Genomic DNA, 15,522 nt, shown 5'->3' on the forward strand with positions numbered 1-15,522 from the left:
AACCATAAAACTTCTAGAAGAAAACATAGGCAGTAAGCTTCTTGACATAGGTCTTGGTGATGATTTTTTGAATCTGACACCAAAACAAAAGCAACAAAAGCAAAAATGAACAAGTGGGACTACATTAAACTGAAAAATTTCTGCACAGCAAAGGCAACCATAAACAAAATGAAAAGGCAACTTACTGAACAGGAGAAAATATATGCAAATCATATATCTGATGAGGGCTAATATCCAAAATATATGAAGAACTCATAAAACTCTATACCAAAGAAACAAATGATTTGATTAAAAAATGGCCAGAAGATCTGAATGGATATTTTTCCAAATAAGACATACAGATGGCCAAAAGGTACATGAAAAGATGTTCAACATCATTAATCATCAGAGAAATGCAAATCAAAAGCACAATGAGATATCACCTCACACCTGTTAGAATGGATATATTTTAAAAGACAAGAAATAACAGATGTTGGAAAAGATGTGGAGAAAAAGGAACCCTTGTGCATTGGGAGGAATGTAAATCAGTACGGCCACTATGGAAAACAGTATGAAGATTCCTCAAAAAATTAAAAATAGAATTACCACATGATCCAGCAATTCCTCTTCTGAGTATTTATCCAAAAAAAATGAAAACATGAATTCAAAGAGATATATGTACTCCCTTATACATTTCAGTATTATTTATAATAGCCAAGATTTGGAAACAACCTAAGTCTTCATTCATGGATGAATGGATAAAGAAGTGGGATATATATATCTACACACACACACATATGCACACACACACGCACACAAACACATATATATAATGGAATACAAAGCCGAGTATTGTGGAATAAAAAAAAACAAAAAACAAAAAGTAAAGAGCATCAAACAGCAAAAAAATTAAAATTAAAATTAAAACCAACCTCATAGATATGGAGAACATATTGGTAGTTGCCAGAGGTGGAGAATGAGGGGTGGGCCACATGGATGACTAGAGTCAAAAGGTAGAAACTTCCAGTTATAAAATAAATAAGTCGTGGGGATGTAATGTACATTATGGTGACTGTAATTAATAATACTGTATTGCATATTAGAAAGTTGCTAAGAAAGTAGATCTTAAAAAGTTCTCATCAGAAGAAAAATAGTCTATATACATGGTGATGTATATTAACTAGACTTATTGTAGTGATCATTTCACAGTATACACAAAATTTAAATCATCATGTTGTCTACCTGAAACTAATATAATGTTGTATGTCTATTATACCTCAGTTAAAAATACCCCCAAAATGGAATAAAGGGATAATAAATGCTGCTGATTCCCTACTGCATTGATATTTGCAAAAACAGGAGGTTAAGGGGGAAACTACCTGTGAATTAGTCACTGCCATCATCTACCTGTGTCACAGCTTGATTAATGACATTTGTATCTAAAGATGTTGACCCCAGGGGCATTATTACCCATGTAAGTAAATGATTTGAAACTAACAGACTTAATGTTTCCTTCTGGGCTGGTTGGACAAACAGTCTATCTTTTGAAGCCTCTGGCTATAGGAATCTAGTAGCCTTCCAAAGTATAAAATCCAATCATTCAAACAGAGCAATTCATCCCTGATTGTTGCAGATTGGTGCAATCCATCTGCTACTGTCATTTCCTAGCTCTCTATGCCAGAATTAAATTTCTTCAATTGTGCTTCAATGCGTTGCCGAGACAATCAAAACTCTAATGTCTATATTCTTTGGGCACTCTCTTATGGTGTGTTACCAATCTGCTTGTTGAATCTCCAGCCTCCTTAAAGGCTCTCAAAATCTTTGCTACAACCAACACTTTGTGGCTAAGTAATGTGAATGATTTTTAAAATTTCTTTTCTTCACTAGTATCAGCTCTTTTCTCTCTGCAGATCATTCAGATGGTTCAAGTTAGTTTTCATTTACCACTTCATTGTAGGAGAGTATCACGTTGCCCTGAAAAGAATTAAAGCATTTACATCTTGAGGCAAAAATCTTTTAAAACACAACTCTGGAAATCAAGTAAGTATTTGTTTCATTTGCAGGTTGAGAAATGCTGCGCTACTCAATGAAGTTTTACATGATTGGTTTCTTTCCTATCATGTTTAGCCTTGGGGTTTGAGAAAGTAAATTATATTCACCAATATGCTGTTCTTCAGAGAAATTTCAAACACTTTTAATAAAGTCTAGAACTAGAAAACTTTTACTACACAAAGAAATAATTGTGAGTATAGCAAGTGGTCCAAGTACAGTTTTAAATGTACAGGTGCACTGACAGGATCATAAATTAACTTATGAAATTCACTGCTTATGTATCAGTGAGATCAATTTTTAATGAAATTTAATAATAAAGATCATCATTCATTATAACTGGTTAAAGTTAATAGAGTTTCTAATTAACCATTATCCAGTCAAATCAGAAACCGTCTGTGGAAGCTAGTCTATGAGAAGGGAGGGAGAAAGTGTAGAATTCTATTTTTACTTGTTACAACTGCTGGTGTTTAAATACAAAATAAGTATTTGCCATGAGTTTAGTAGAAAAAGTAGATTTTTTTGTTCCCTGAAAAATCCCTTTCCCCTCACTATATATGTACATAAATCACGTAGATTATCTCTGGGAAGTTTAATCCTTCTCATTCTAATAGGTTGCCCAGTTCTGCTCTCTCCAGACCATATTCCAAACACTAGGCTGATCTGCACATATTCAGACACATCAGGGTACTTAACAGAACCTGAGGGCTTTTCATTACCAAGATACACTTTCATTAGAAGGCTTTACAGATATAAATAGACATTTCCCCCTGTTATAAAGGTGCTTTCTTTAACTTTGAAAGTTGAGCATAAGGTAAACTAGTGCAGCCAAAATGTGTGCCTGTTATTAACTGACTGACTGGGCACATGTCCTTACTATAACCCTTTTCTAAGTAATAGCCTCTGCTACATATTTTTGGTTGATGATTTACTGTGATTATGGGAGGAGGCTGAACTTAAAGGATTCTATGAATAGTATTGTATAAAGAGAATTTTTGTCTATAAAAACTAATATATCTTACTCTTACCAACTGAGCTTGAAGCATTTTATTTTCTACTCTCATGAAATCAGAATGCCCTGTAAGACTCTGTAATCTTGTCTGTGTCTTTGCTGCAGTAGTCTAGTGACTCCAAAGAAGATACAACTTCTGAAATGGGTTCTAGGAATATAGTATATTATTCCTGAAGTTGCCTATCCGCAAATGAACATATACAGTATTTTGAGTTTTCTAACTCACCATCATTTAGCAATAAGATCATTAAAATGTGATTTTCTTTGTAATTTTACATTCTTTTGAACAGGGATACTACTCCAACAATTCTCTCTTTTGTCAACAGTTTTCCCTCTCTACTGGGTCATTCTCATCAGTACATAAATATATTGTTATTTTTCTAATTAAAAAAACAGAATTCTTTCTTGACTCCACTTCCTTCAGCTATTACTTCATTTCTCTGCTCCCTTAACACTAAAATTCCTAGAATAAATTATCTGAACTTCCATTCTGCAATATCTTTTATTCCATTCACTCTCCAACCTAGTTCAGTCTTTATGTCTTTACTTCTACTCCACTGAACTTGCTCCTCTGAGGATTTCCGGGGCTCTCTGTTTTGATAAATCCAGTAATATCTTTGCAACAGATAGTAACTAGACTTATTATTGTGTTCATCATTTTGTAATGTATAGAAATATTGAATCTCTATATTGTACACCAGGAACTAACATAGTGTTAAAAGTCCATAATACTTGAAAAAAGAAGCAAACAAACAAGCTGATAGGAAAAGAGATCAGATCTGTGATCACCAAGGGCAAGAGGTGGGGGGAGAGGGAATAGGATGATGGTGGTCAAAAAGTACAAACTTTCAATTATAAATAAGTACTAGGGATGTGATATACCACATGAATAATATAATTAACACTCTATATGTTATATATGAAAGTTTTAAGATAGTAAATACTGAGCTCTCATCAGAAGGAAGAATACTTTTCCCGTTTTTTTTGTATCTATATGAAATGATGGATGTTTACTAAACTTACTGTAATCATCATTTCATGATATATTTAAGTCAAATCATTATGCTGTCCACCTTAAAGTTATACAGTGATGTAGGTCCATTATGCCTCAATAAAACTGGAAGAAAAACAATTCAGTATTCTATCTAGTTCTCATCTTCAATCCAGTTCAGCAGCATTTGTCTCAAGTAATCACTCCTTCTTTGAAATGCATTCCTCATTTGGCTTCAAGGAACCCCACACTACTCGTTCTTTTCCTAACTCATTCATCCCTCTTTTGAAATCTCCTTAACTTGTTCCTCATCATCATTCTTACCTCATATCACTGGAAGGTCACAGGTCTTTGTGTTTAGGTTTCTCTACCCACATTTACTCCTTTGGGATATCATTCATTCTCATATCATCTGTGTGCTATCAACTCTCAAACCTATATTTGTAATTATGAAAGTACAATTCTCAAAGATGTTAAAAATGTAATTCTCCTATAAATTGTGAGCATTCATAAGAATGCCATTTAATCCATTAATGATTAAATCAGTAGGATGATGAAGTTGGTTTCATATTGTTTCAGATGTTACAAGGAAGAAAGTGTTTATACAATATCAGAAATAACTTTGCTCAATAATAGAGTGAATTGTCTTATGAGGTACTAAGCTTCCTAATGCCAGAAGTATTGAAGCAAAGTGATTGGGAGACAATTTACACAAGAGTTTTCCCAAGAAGTACTTGTTTTAGGTAAGAGGTAGGATTAGATAATGGCTGCTGGTTGAGTGTCCTGGAAAGCAGGGTCTGAAATGGAGTTTAGAGTGCTGTACATTTCTTAATAAGTGCTCTTGAGACTAATAATTGTTCAAGGAAGGGAACAGAAGCAGGATTGAGAAGAAGGGAGAAGTCAAGCTGTGATGCAGGCCCAATGACAGTCTTGATTGGCTAATCTCATGAGGAGTTCTGGTGCCAGAATGGCACTTTAGTGCTGTCCTGAGTTGGACCAGAGTGGCCACAATTTATAGCACAAATCAATCATCACTGGATATGGCCATCTTGGGAAGGAGTATCTTGGGCAAGATAGCTCTCTGTGGCTGAGGCAGTCTGTGAATGGGGCTGACAGCTGAAACGTATCTACTGACAGCACTCCTGGTAGCTAAAGTAATAAGGTAATAAGCCCTCATTGAAGAAAAAATGTGGGTGCCACGTCACAGTGTCCCCTACAGTAACCTATAAAGTCCAACCCAATGCCGAGATTCTCTTTTTATATGCAACTATTTTAATAAAGCATTGCATGTTGTAATTCAAGTTGCATTATGATGACTTCAAAACTAAGCATACCATATTATACATAGTTTAAGTGGACTCAATCAATGATGAAAGAAAGAAACTATGCTTTAGTAGATATGTCAATCATTGATTTATAGAAGCAAATTTTTTATAATATATGTCACAAATCTACATGATAATCCCAAGTGCCAGATTTTACTTTTGACTAGCTGAGCAAGCTAAAATATTCATAAATTCACACGGAGCCAGATGGCTTCCCACTGAATATGCATTTGAATGATTCTGTACATTATTTATTCCAAGAAGTGCCCAGAATACACCATCATCATAGCAGGGACTCCTAATAATTTTGTTTCAGACAGGAATCAAGGAATAACAGGTGTCCAGTGCTTACCATATTTTGGGTTGAGCTTTGAGTCCATGTGTGTTTAAGAATTACTAAGAGCAAAATAAATATAGTTACTTCCCAGTGGTCTTTGAAATATCAGGAATCTGAAATAAGGGAGTTTCAGCAATAATGGCTAACATTAGGTAAAGGAGAGAGTTAAACTTTACAAAGATCTTTTAATAATAATTTGGGGCTCTAAAAATTCAAATGTATAACACAATAAAATTGTTAACCATTTTTTATTAAGTTGATCAATATTTTTTAGAGGGTGTATATTTTTTTCTTTTCGGTTTGAAATTCCAGATGTGAATTTAAAATGAAAACATAATTTAGTTGGTTTCTTGACCATATTTGGGAAAAAATGAGATGAAAAATTTCTGATTTTTTTTTTTTTTTTACTTCATAGGATTTCCTTTTCATTGAAGTCTGCTTTTCCCTTTTTAGAGTTTCCTCTTCTCTAGAGATATGTTTATCATTGTCATCTCTCTTGTGCTTACCCTTTCTTTTTTCCTTTAAATATGGTAAGCAAGCACAGTTGTTTTATAAACTGTATTTGATAATTCCACTAGCTGAAGTCAGTGGGGATCTGCTTCTGATTCTTGTTTTTCAGCTCACGTTGCCATGCTTTCCTGTATGTTAGATTAATTTTGTTTGCTGCTCATTGTCCTTGGTAAAGTATCTGTAGAAATTCCCCATGGCCCAAGATGAATGGACCCTGCTCCTGGGGCTTTGCATTTGCTTCTGTCAGGAGACTGGAGAGGCGTTACCAATTGGTAACAATCTTAAACTATGTTCAGCTGAGGTTCTCTAGCCCACCAGGCTGTGCACATCCACGGGACATATCCATACTGAGCGCATTTAGGGCCATAATTTCTCAGGGACCTTATTTTACTTTCTTTTTAATTTATCCTGTTTTGCTCAATGCCAAAGCAGCCTTTCCACAATTCTTTTGGTCTGGAGTATAGTATGACAGATGTACTTCTAGTTGATCCTTAATCTGAAGGCATATTTTGGGGGGAGTTCCAGCTTAATATATCAAAAATCCCCTCTAAGAATTTCCAACATGTGGGAGCCCTGGGCCACCCTCTGATTATTTGGAACCTAAGACCAAATGTGTGTTTTTAGCAAATTCCTCAAGGCAAAAACATCCTCCATTTTCCATTTATATTTCTTAGTTCAAGCTTTTCTCTAAAATAGTCTGTAAATACTCTGTTATTATTTTTATTTCTTCATCATTTTTGTGATTATTTTATATTTTGTTTAGAATTTAAAAATCAGTCATCTATTCTCATTTATATGAAGCATAAATTATAATTCTTTAATTGACTTATTATTCAATATTTTCCCTAGTGATGGTATATTTTTAATAGTAGAGGGCATGGTATATTAGTGGAGGGGATGGCACCAGTAGATAGTATATTTTTGTAATGGATGTCATGGTCATGGACTGTAATGATCATGGAAATGCTAAATTTAGGAAGGGATAAAAAGGAAAAAATGGGATAAGGTAAACATCTAGAACCTCATCCCTTTTAGTCCATATTAAAGAAACCATATAATGAGGTAGACAGCCCAGCACCTAGCATAATGCCTGTTATAGAGATGATAAACTAACTGTTTTACAGAGGAAGTCAGGGAATGCCTAAGCAGACAAAAGCCATGTTCAATGTATGTGCTTTGTAGTAGGAAATGAATCTACATAGTTCCTTCAAAAATAAGATTATAGTTTCAAACAGATAAATAATATAGACCACTGTTATGCCCTCTCTGACTTCAAATTATCAAACGTATATTGAATGTTAACTATGTGTCAGGGCCTTTGCTACACACTAGGGCTATTTTTCCTTGCTCTCAGGGTTTTCCAGTCTAGCAAATGATAAGACAGGGGAAAAAAAGCCATTGCAGTAACTTGTGATTAGAGCTATGGTAAGCAAACTACAGGATGTTATGGGAGCTTCCAGGATAAGGGACTAACAAAACTACATGATCAGGAAAGGCCTCTCAGGGGAAGTGACATTTATACTGAGACCTAAGAGGAGAATAAGATTGGCCTGTTTCTATTTCTTTGATTGTTCTTGTGGCGGGTAGGAGGAGGGAGAATGAGCAAGGGAATGTATATTAGCAGTGAAAACAGTGTTTGTGAAGATTGGGAGGAAAGAGTGCCTGGTCATAGGAGGGTCTAAAAGAGGCCCAGTCTGAAGTGTAATGTGTGAGAATGAGTGGCTTGGGGAAATGTCTACACTTTAGGTTAACTTAGGGTCTTTTATAAAAATGTCTAGGTACCTTATTAGAAATTAATGCTGACCAAAAATAAGATTGATAGTCTTTTTCAGAGAAGAAGGGAGGAAGTGATGTAGTTGTAGCAGTGGTGGTAGTAGTAGTAGTAGTAATAGTAGTACTAGTACTAGTAGTAGTGTGTGTGATGGGTGAGGGTAATCGTTCTAGTATTTGACTACCAAGTGACAAAGTTGACACTAGACTCTGTTGAACAGTAAGAAATGGGGAATTAAAAAAAAAAATCCAGTGTATCCCCACAGATCACTTCCTAGTAAAACTATAAATTAAGGGAAAGTGGTGATTCATGTGATAAGTTTGCTTAACCATAAGTAGTACATGCTGAACTGTGTAGAACTGAACCAAGAAAAAGCAGGGAAAAAGAAAGTTCACAAGCAGGTTAACATAATATAATATTTCACAGAGGCTTATTTACTTTGAACCTGAAAAAACAAAAAGCTGATTGATCTCAACACTTTAGTGTTTAATCCTGTATTTATATTCTCTTTAAACACATATTTCTGGGGAATGTTTTTGTTTAGGCATGAAGAGCTACCTTTTGTCTTTGTAAGATTTTATCATCATCTGTGCTGAACTAAAAATTCAGTATGCAGGTGACTTTTATTAATATATAAATGATACCACATATAATGTTATTATATCAATCTGATTTAAAGAGCAGAAAGAATGTGTTTCTGTAGTAAGATACATAGTAGAAAGCTACACAGTAGAAAAATAACATCAGTAATAACCAAAATACTTACATAAATACATATTTTATAGCCCATAATCAGATATTAGCAAAAGCAATGAAACCATCTTCAAAGTTTTCCAGTGAGTCAAAATAGAATAAAATCTTCTAGTTAAGCAGAAAGCTCAACGTAGAGCAAAGTATAAAAATTGAACAGTGTTTTAGATTGGTTCCTAGCTTACCATTAACTCCCTGTGATCTGCATTAAGCCATAAGTTAAGATATATGAACACCAAAGGCCACTGGGCAATGTAAGTTTGTAATGGTTTGATAGAACTTACTAGAAAGCCTTTTGCAAACTTAAATTTAAAACAAAACACCTTCTAAATGGATAAAAATGTGCAGCCCATTCAATTATGATATCTAGGAAAATTTAATAGAATTGTTAAAGGAGCATTTAGAGAATATGTACAATTACTGTCTTTAGCCAGAACCAATATATTTCATAACCCATTTCTGCATTTCCAAGAAAAGTTTTCTTTCTTTGATTGTTCTTTCTTTCATGATAATGAGGTAGGTGTCCAGCATTGAACACTACATTTCAAATGTAATCTCAAGAGACTTACAACAAGCAAAATTTTTATTATCCTCTCTACGAAATGATGTCTCTCTTTACACCACTCAGTTTCCTCAATGTTTCTTGCCGTAATGTACCAGGAATTCATATGCAGTTTGCATAGTCCTCTCACTGATGGACACTGGCTTATGCTACTCCCCAGGTGCTTCTCTCCTCTGATAATTAAGGTTTTCTTATTTTTCTAAGCCCTCCTGGTTTGACTTTTTTTTCCTTTTGAAACTCTTATTATCATTCCTGTTCCTATTTTCCACCATTGCTACCACTTTATGTACTGTTATGTGATATTTATGACTTTGCCCAACTTAATCTCATCAATTGTTTAGTCTCAAAAAAATCAAAATTAAGTTTAAATTACTTTGATCCCATCAGTTTTGTTTAGTTTGTTTTACTGTATAGAGCAATAATAGGGATTTTAATGAATGTCATCTTAATAATTTCTCTGAACTCTCTAACGATATAATGATTTAAATTGTGTCCAAGCTCTCAATTTATCATATGCTCAAGCTTAGTTATTTCTGTTCCAAGATTTTTAAAATCCCACAAGAAGTAAGACCTATTTAAGTAATGCTATGTTCAAAAAGCTTTCTTTAGCCAGTCCTTTCCTCTTCTTAAATTATATAACATGCTGTTTTGTTTTGTTTTGTTTTGGTTTTGGTTTTTTTGCATCATTCATTGACACTCATCAAAAGCTACTTTGTAGGGTAAGTGATACTTTTGAATATAAAATTAGGTTATATTCAGCAGGCATGTAAAATTAGCTTATATTCAGCAGGCATATATATAGGCAAGGACCCTGCTGTATACTTATTTTATGGGCAAGCTGTGTCCAAATCACTTTTGGAGTTTTGATTTTTTCTAATTCAAGGGCCTAACCCCAATGGATTCTGATTTAGTTGATCATGAATAGGTCCTGGTAATTGTAGTGTTTAAAAAATCTCCCTGAAGTCTGATTTGTAAACTATTGCTGGAGCATCATATATCTTGTATAAGTGATTAATGCTAGTAACTCCAAGTAATGCAAAAACCTCTTAAGATATAGATAAATTTTTAAAGGGAAGATGAGGAAAATAAAGGGATTAAAAATTATTTATCTTTGCATGGAATTTCAAAATGCTGCAGTATTTTGTCTACAGAATTGATGATGGCTTCATCTGTATTCACTTTACCTCTGTTCCAGAACTGAGAAGGGAAATATTCAGTAATATTTCCCTTACTGAAGGGATTGATTCTACTCAGTTCAACTGGTTCAATCCAATTCAGTTTGATTCAGTTTAGTTCAATTCAATTCAATCCAAAACAATTAAATTTATATCTATATCCATCAGGCACTGTTCTAGGCTGTTGGGAATGCAAAAATGAGTAAGACATAATTTCTGCTCTTAAGTCGCTCACAGCCTAACAGGAGAGATGAATGCATTAATTCTATCTTCCGTAATGGGTGCTTTAATAGAAGTAAGTGTTGCCCTCATATAGGCTTAACTCAGAGTAGGACTTTACAATGTCAGTTTGTTTTATTGTTGCTCTTGTAAAAAGTATAAAAATATATATATATATATATATACACACTGTATATGTATATAATGTATGCATATTTATGTATATATAATCTGTATGCACACACATATATAATTGTAGTGCATACTTGCCAAATATAAATATGTTTGACCATCAAAAAGGAACAAGTATAAGAACCATCCTTAATAACGTCAAAGGATGCTGCCCTGATAGATCATCTTAAGATGATTTTGTGAATTAGTACATGTCCAGATTCAATAGAAAAAATGAGAATTATGGAATAGTTCAAAGAGAGGAAATGTGGTGTTTAGAGGATCCATAGATAACTATTGTGATTAGTTAATAGGTTAACCATTATGTAGCTAAATGAAATGGATGCCTTTCAGCATTATGAGAAGTGAAAGTTTCAGAAAGATGACCATAGAATTAATTTGTTAAACCCCAATTGATGACAAACATTCATCTCTCACTCTGATATACCTAAGCCCTCACAAGTTCCAAATCCTTCATAGCCCTTCACCAAAGCCTCCATCATTTTTTCCATGGCTGCACATATGAAGAAGGAAAATATGGGGACAATTTTAAGTTAACTGTTTGTGTAATCAGACCTAGACCTCAACTCAGAAAACTCTGGGCAACAATTAGGAAATGTTATTACGTAGTAAGCCAACTTAAACAATTAGAATTAAGACTTGGAATTTAAGTCTAGTATATTCCACCATGGCTTAACATACCTAGCCATGTGAGACACCCAAGTTGCATTATTTGCTTTAGATCTCAGGGGAGATTGTGATCTTAAAAAGTAAGGTTTGTATTATGGTAACAACGGGGATCCTCGGGCAGGATGGAGGTGCTTCTAATAGTTTCTACCACTCTGTAATTCAGAGAAAGCATCACTAGTATGGCTGATAATTTTTAAAAGTTTTTAGACTGAGATAAATCTACTAATTCACATCTCCCTTCCCCACATTAGTATGAAGCTCAAGTGGCCACAATTATGGGTTCCAGAGACAAAGCAGAGTCTAGATACAGCAAGAAGAAGGTGGCATAAATAGTTTATGAAGTTGTAAACACCCCTCCAAGGTGCTGACACCTAAACTGAGTCCTGAAGTAGGAATACTACTTTTCATGGGAGACACGGGCAGGAATAGTAAAGGCAGTCACTCTCCAGGTTACCAAACTGGGAAAGTACAATACACACTTCAAATGCAGTGTTAACTTCTAAATATGGCTTTACATTAAAACAAATTGTCTTGAAGTTCACAACAATTATAGTCTACTCTTGATAATCCATGTTAAAGAAGGGGGTAAAATTGTGAAGAAAACATAAGTAACTTGTTCACAAATTCTAATTGAAAACATAAATTTTTTATATGTACTTAGATTATTAAACTTGAATTCTGAACAGGAAGGATATATTATTTGGATGCCAATAAAATTAGATGTAAATATATTAGGGCATATATTGACTATATAAAATTGGAAGCGCTTGGGTTTATTATCAAAAGTCTGCCTGGTATTAAGGATATTCTGAAACATTACTTGCTATAACAAGTCCCCTAATAACTGGCTTCAGAGACAATAGCCCCTGCAAGAAGAAATCAGATATTGTGTGGACCTATAAACTGTCCCAACCAAATACTTTCACCCAACCAAAAGTATTGATCTGTTAATGAAGCTGTGGGTAAAAATTGACTTTTTTGTACCCCCAACAACTTTACACTAATTTAACCATAGCACTCCTTTTAATTTATATTCAGGACATTCAAGATTATATGTTATAAAATTTCAGCTGTGAAGGGAGCCAACTCAGTTCCACAATTATAGTATAACATGGATAGAATACATTTTGCTATTCAGTCATTGTCAGTTCTGATTGGTGGTATACTGAGCTGGACAATGTAAACTGAAGGGAAATCAAGAACTTTTGAGTACATGCCAAAGGCTGATGCCATTTCTGACATTGACATGATATCAAATGGGAAGAAGGGGGGCATGAAAGTGTATAACATGATAACCATTATCACTATTCTTCCACTAAGAAGACATAGGAGGAGATGTAACAAAAATAATGATAACTATGCTTACACAGACTACTTACCGAGATCGTTTCTGCTTGGAGGGACTAAGCAAAGAACTGTTCATATAGAATCACTCAACAAGCCCTCTAACAACCACATGTTATATAGATCCATTTTTGAAACTTTAAGTAATTTGTCCTACCTGCATCAAATTAGCTTTCACTTTGAGGAACAGCCACAAGTGGCTAATTGATAAGTAAAAAGAAAAAATTAAGTAGAACTAATTTTTTTCCCTTCTCCACCTTTTTTTCCTTTGTTTGTAAATGACAAACCTCAAGACATGGAAATAAGGTATTTGCCCAAAGACAGTAATTAGTTATTAATTGAACTATAATTACAACACAGTGTTATTTCCTTAGCAGGCCAGCTGACTCTTAGGAGGAGGAAAAGGATGAAGAAGGAATGGAAGTGGCCTGAGTCATGAAGTTTAGATTGTTCTGATGGTTTCAATGCCTCAAAGAAATATTTTCCAATTGAAAGGTAGGCTTTATTAAATGTATCTTCTCATTACGAGTCATGTATGTCTCTATCATAATACAGATGCTTTATTACAATTGCCTATTTACATGTCTATCCCTGGCCCCGTGAGCTCTTTGGAGTGCTTGGTACAGTGCATGCTTATTGAATGAATAATGAATCAATCAACGAATAAAGAGCTAAGCTGACAATTGAAAGAAATCCTATCAATTTGGGAAAGAAAGTTTTAGCCAATGACAGAGATATTACTGTTTAATTTAGATTCTTTAATAAACTTTACTTCATGTTCACCCAGCAACAGAGGAAGGCACAAGAAAGATTAACATCTTTTCATTTTCAGTTGTAGTATATTGGAAACAAAAAGAGTAATATTTTTTCTTTCTTTAATATACTCTTACAGTTAGAGATATTGAGAACACCTGTTTAAATGACTATGCTATTGATTTTTTCACATTTACTTTCATTATTATATAATAGTTACTTTCAATATTATATAACAAGTCCTATTCATTTTTGAGGATTAATCTGAATATTACCTCAACAATGTTCAGATTCATAATGGTGATTTACAGTTCCATCCAACATACCATAAATTTAGATACGCTAGTGGAAAAGAAAGGAAATTTGTTTGACAAATAAGAATCTTACAAATTATGCTTGTCTAATGCAAAAATACATTGTTTAGAAAGAAATTAAAGAATGATTTTAATTGAATAGGTATAGACATCTTAGTACTCAATTTTTCTTTTAGATAACTTTGTTTCAATATGAGTAATTTAATGTTTACTAAAAGAAGGAAAAAACCTAAATATATACCAATTAGTAATTCTAATTACTGGTAAGAGTGGGGATCCTGGCTTACTGTGTTTAAAGCAATGATTCTTTTAATTGCTTGTCAACCAGATGCAACACATCAAAAATTTAAACTTTCCTAAAGCTTGGGCACATCTTAACAAGAACTCATATACAGTGGAAGAATGATCTAGCTTTTAGGTGTAAATGAATTCACCATCCTAAATGTGATAATAATTGTTCTAAGTGTATCCGTTTGATTTCATGGAATACATGTTCTTTATAATTTCTCTGTTAGAATCATAAAGGTAGGAGAAGTGTCAAGGTCAAATTTGTATTTTTCATCTTAAACGCATCCTTTTAAATATTCATGAAGAGACTAGTATAAAATATAAATAGCAGATGCACAAGTGTAGATTGGGATAAGTAAATCATATAACCAAAACTAAAGAAATTCAAAAAGAATGTACATAGGCTTATTGAAGGCGTATTAGAACATATCTATGTATGTGCTGAAGTGTTCTGATAAATCAGTTGAAAAGATGAAGGCATTAACATTAGATTTAGGCAATTCAGTAGAACACAAAGGTTGGTCAAAAAGGAATAGCTGAAGAAATAAGGTATTTACTAAATCTACCCTGACATTCTGACTGAAAAAAAAAAAAAAAAAACACAAGCAAGTGTAAAAGATAAAGGAATGCTATTAGTTATGTATTCCTTAGAGAAGGCTTTTCCTCATAAGTTATAAACAAACATTCCTGGAAAAACTCAAATGGTCTTGTTAAAGAATTACTGTTTTTTTGGTCTTATTTATTTATTGTTTTATATTTTCCTTAATTAAAAAAAATTAATAAACCTTTTTGTTAAAACAGTTTTTAGATTTACAGAAAAACGGAGCAGAAAGTACAGAGTTTCCATACTCCTTCCCTTCCCCCCTCCCAGCCCCCCACAGTTTCCCCTATTATTAACATCTTAAGTTGGTTTGGTACATTTGTTACCATCGATGAGCCAATATTGATACATTATTTTTAGCTAAAGTCCATAGTTTATATTCGTGTTTTACAGTTCTGTGGTTTCTTCCAAATGTATAATGGCATATATCCACCCTTAGAATATCATACAGGAGAATTTCATGACCCTGAAGATTTCCTGTGCTCCACCTATTCCTTCCTCCCGTTTTCCCTGCTCCCCCCACAACCACTCATCTTTTCACTGTCTCCAAAGTTTTGCCTTTCCCAAAATGTCGTGTAGTTAGAATCATATAGTATACAGCCTTATCTGACTGGCTCTTTCAATTAGCAATATTCATTTAAGGTTCTTCCATGATTTTTCTTGGCTTGGTACCTCCTTTCT

General features: G+C 33.8%; 1 protein-coding gene across 1 annotated transcript in view; it reads left to right on the top strand.

The window, feature by feature from the left end:
- Window positions 1-1,950: 1,950 nt before the first annotated feature.
- TNNI3K (TNNI3 interacting kinase) overlaps window positions 1,951-15,522 on the top strand; it is a 311,246-nt gene continuing 297,674 nt past the window's right edge. Inside the window, exons 1-2 of the mRNA XM_059924452.1 lie at window positions 1,951-2,019; window positions 13,260-13,380. The gene's annotated coding sequence lies outside the window, so the exon portion shown is untranslated. The remainder of the gene's footprint in view (window positions 2,020-13,259; window positions 13,381-15,522) is intronic.

The sequence above is a fragment of the Balaenoptera ricei genome, chromosome 1, assembly GCF_028023285.1.
Source record: "Balaenoptera ricei isolate mBalRic1 chromosome 1, mBalRic1.hap2, whole genome shotgun sequence".
Taxonomy (NCBI): Eukaryota; Metazoa; Chordata; class Mammalia; order Artiodactyla; family Balaenopteridae; genus Balaenoptera; species Balaenoptera ricei.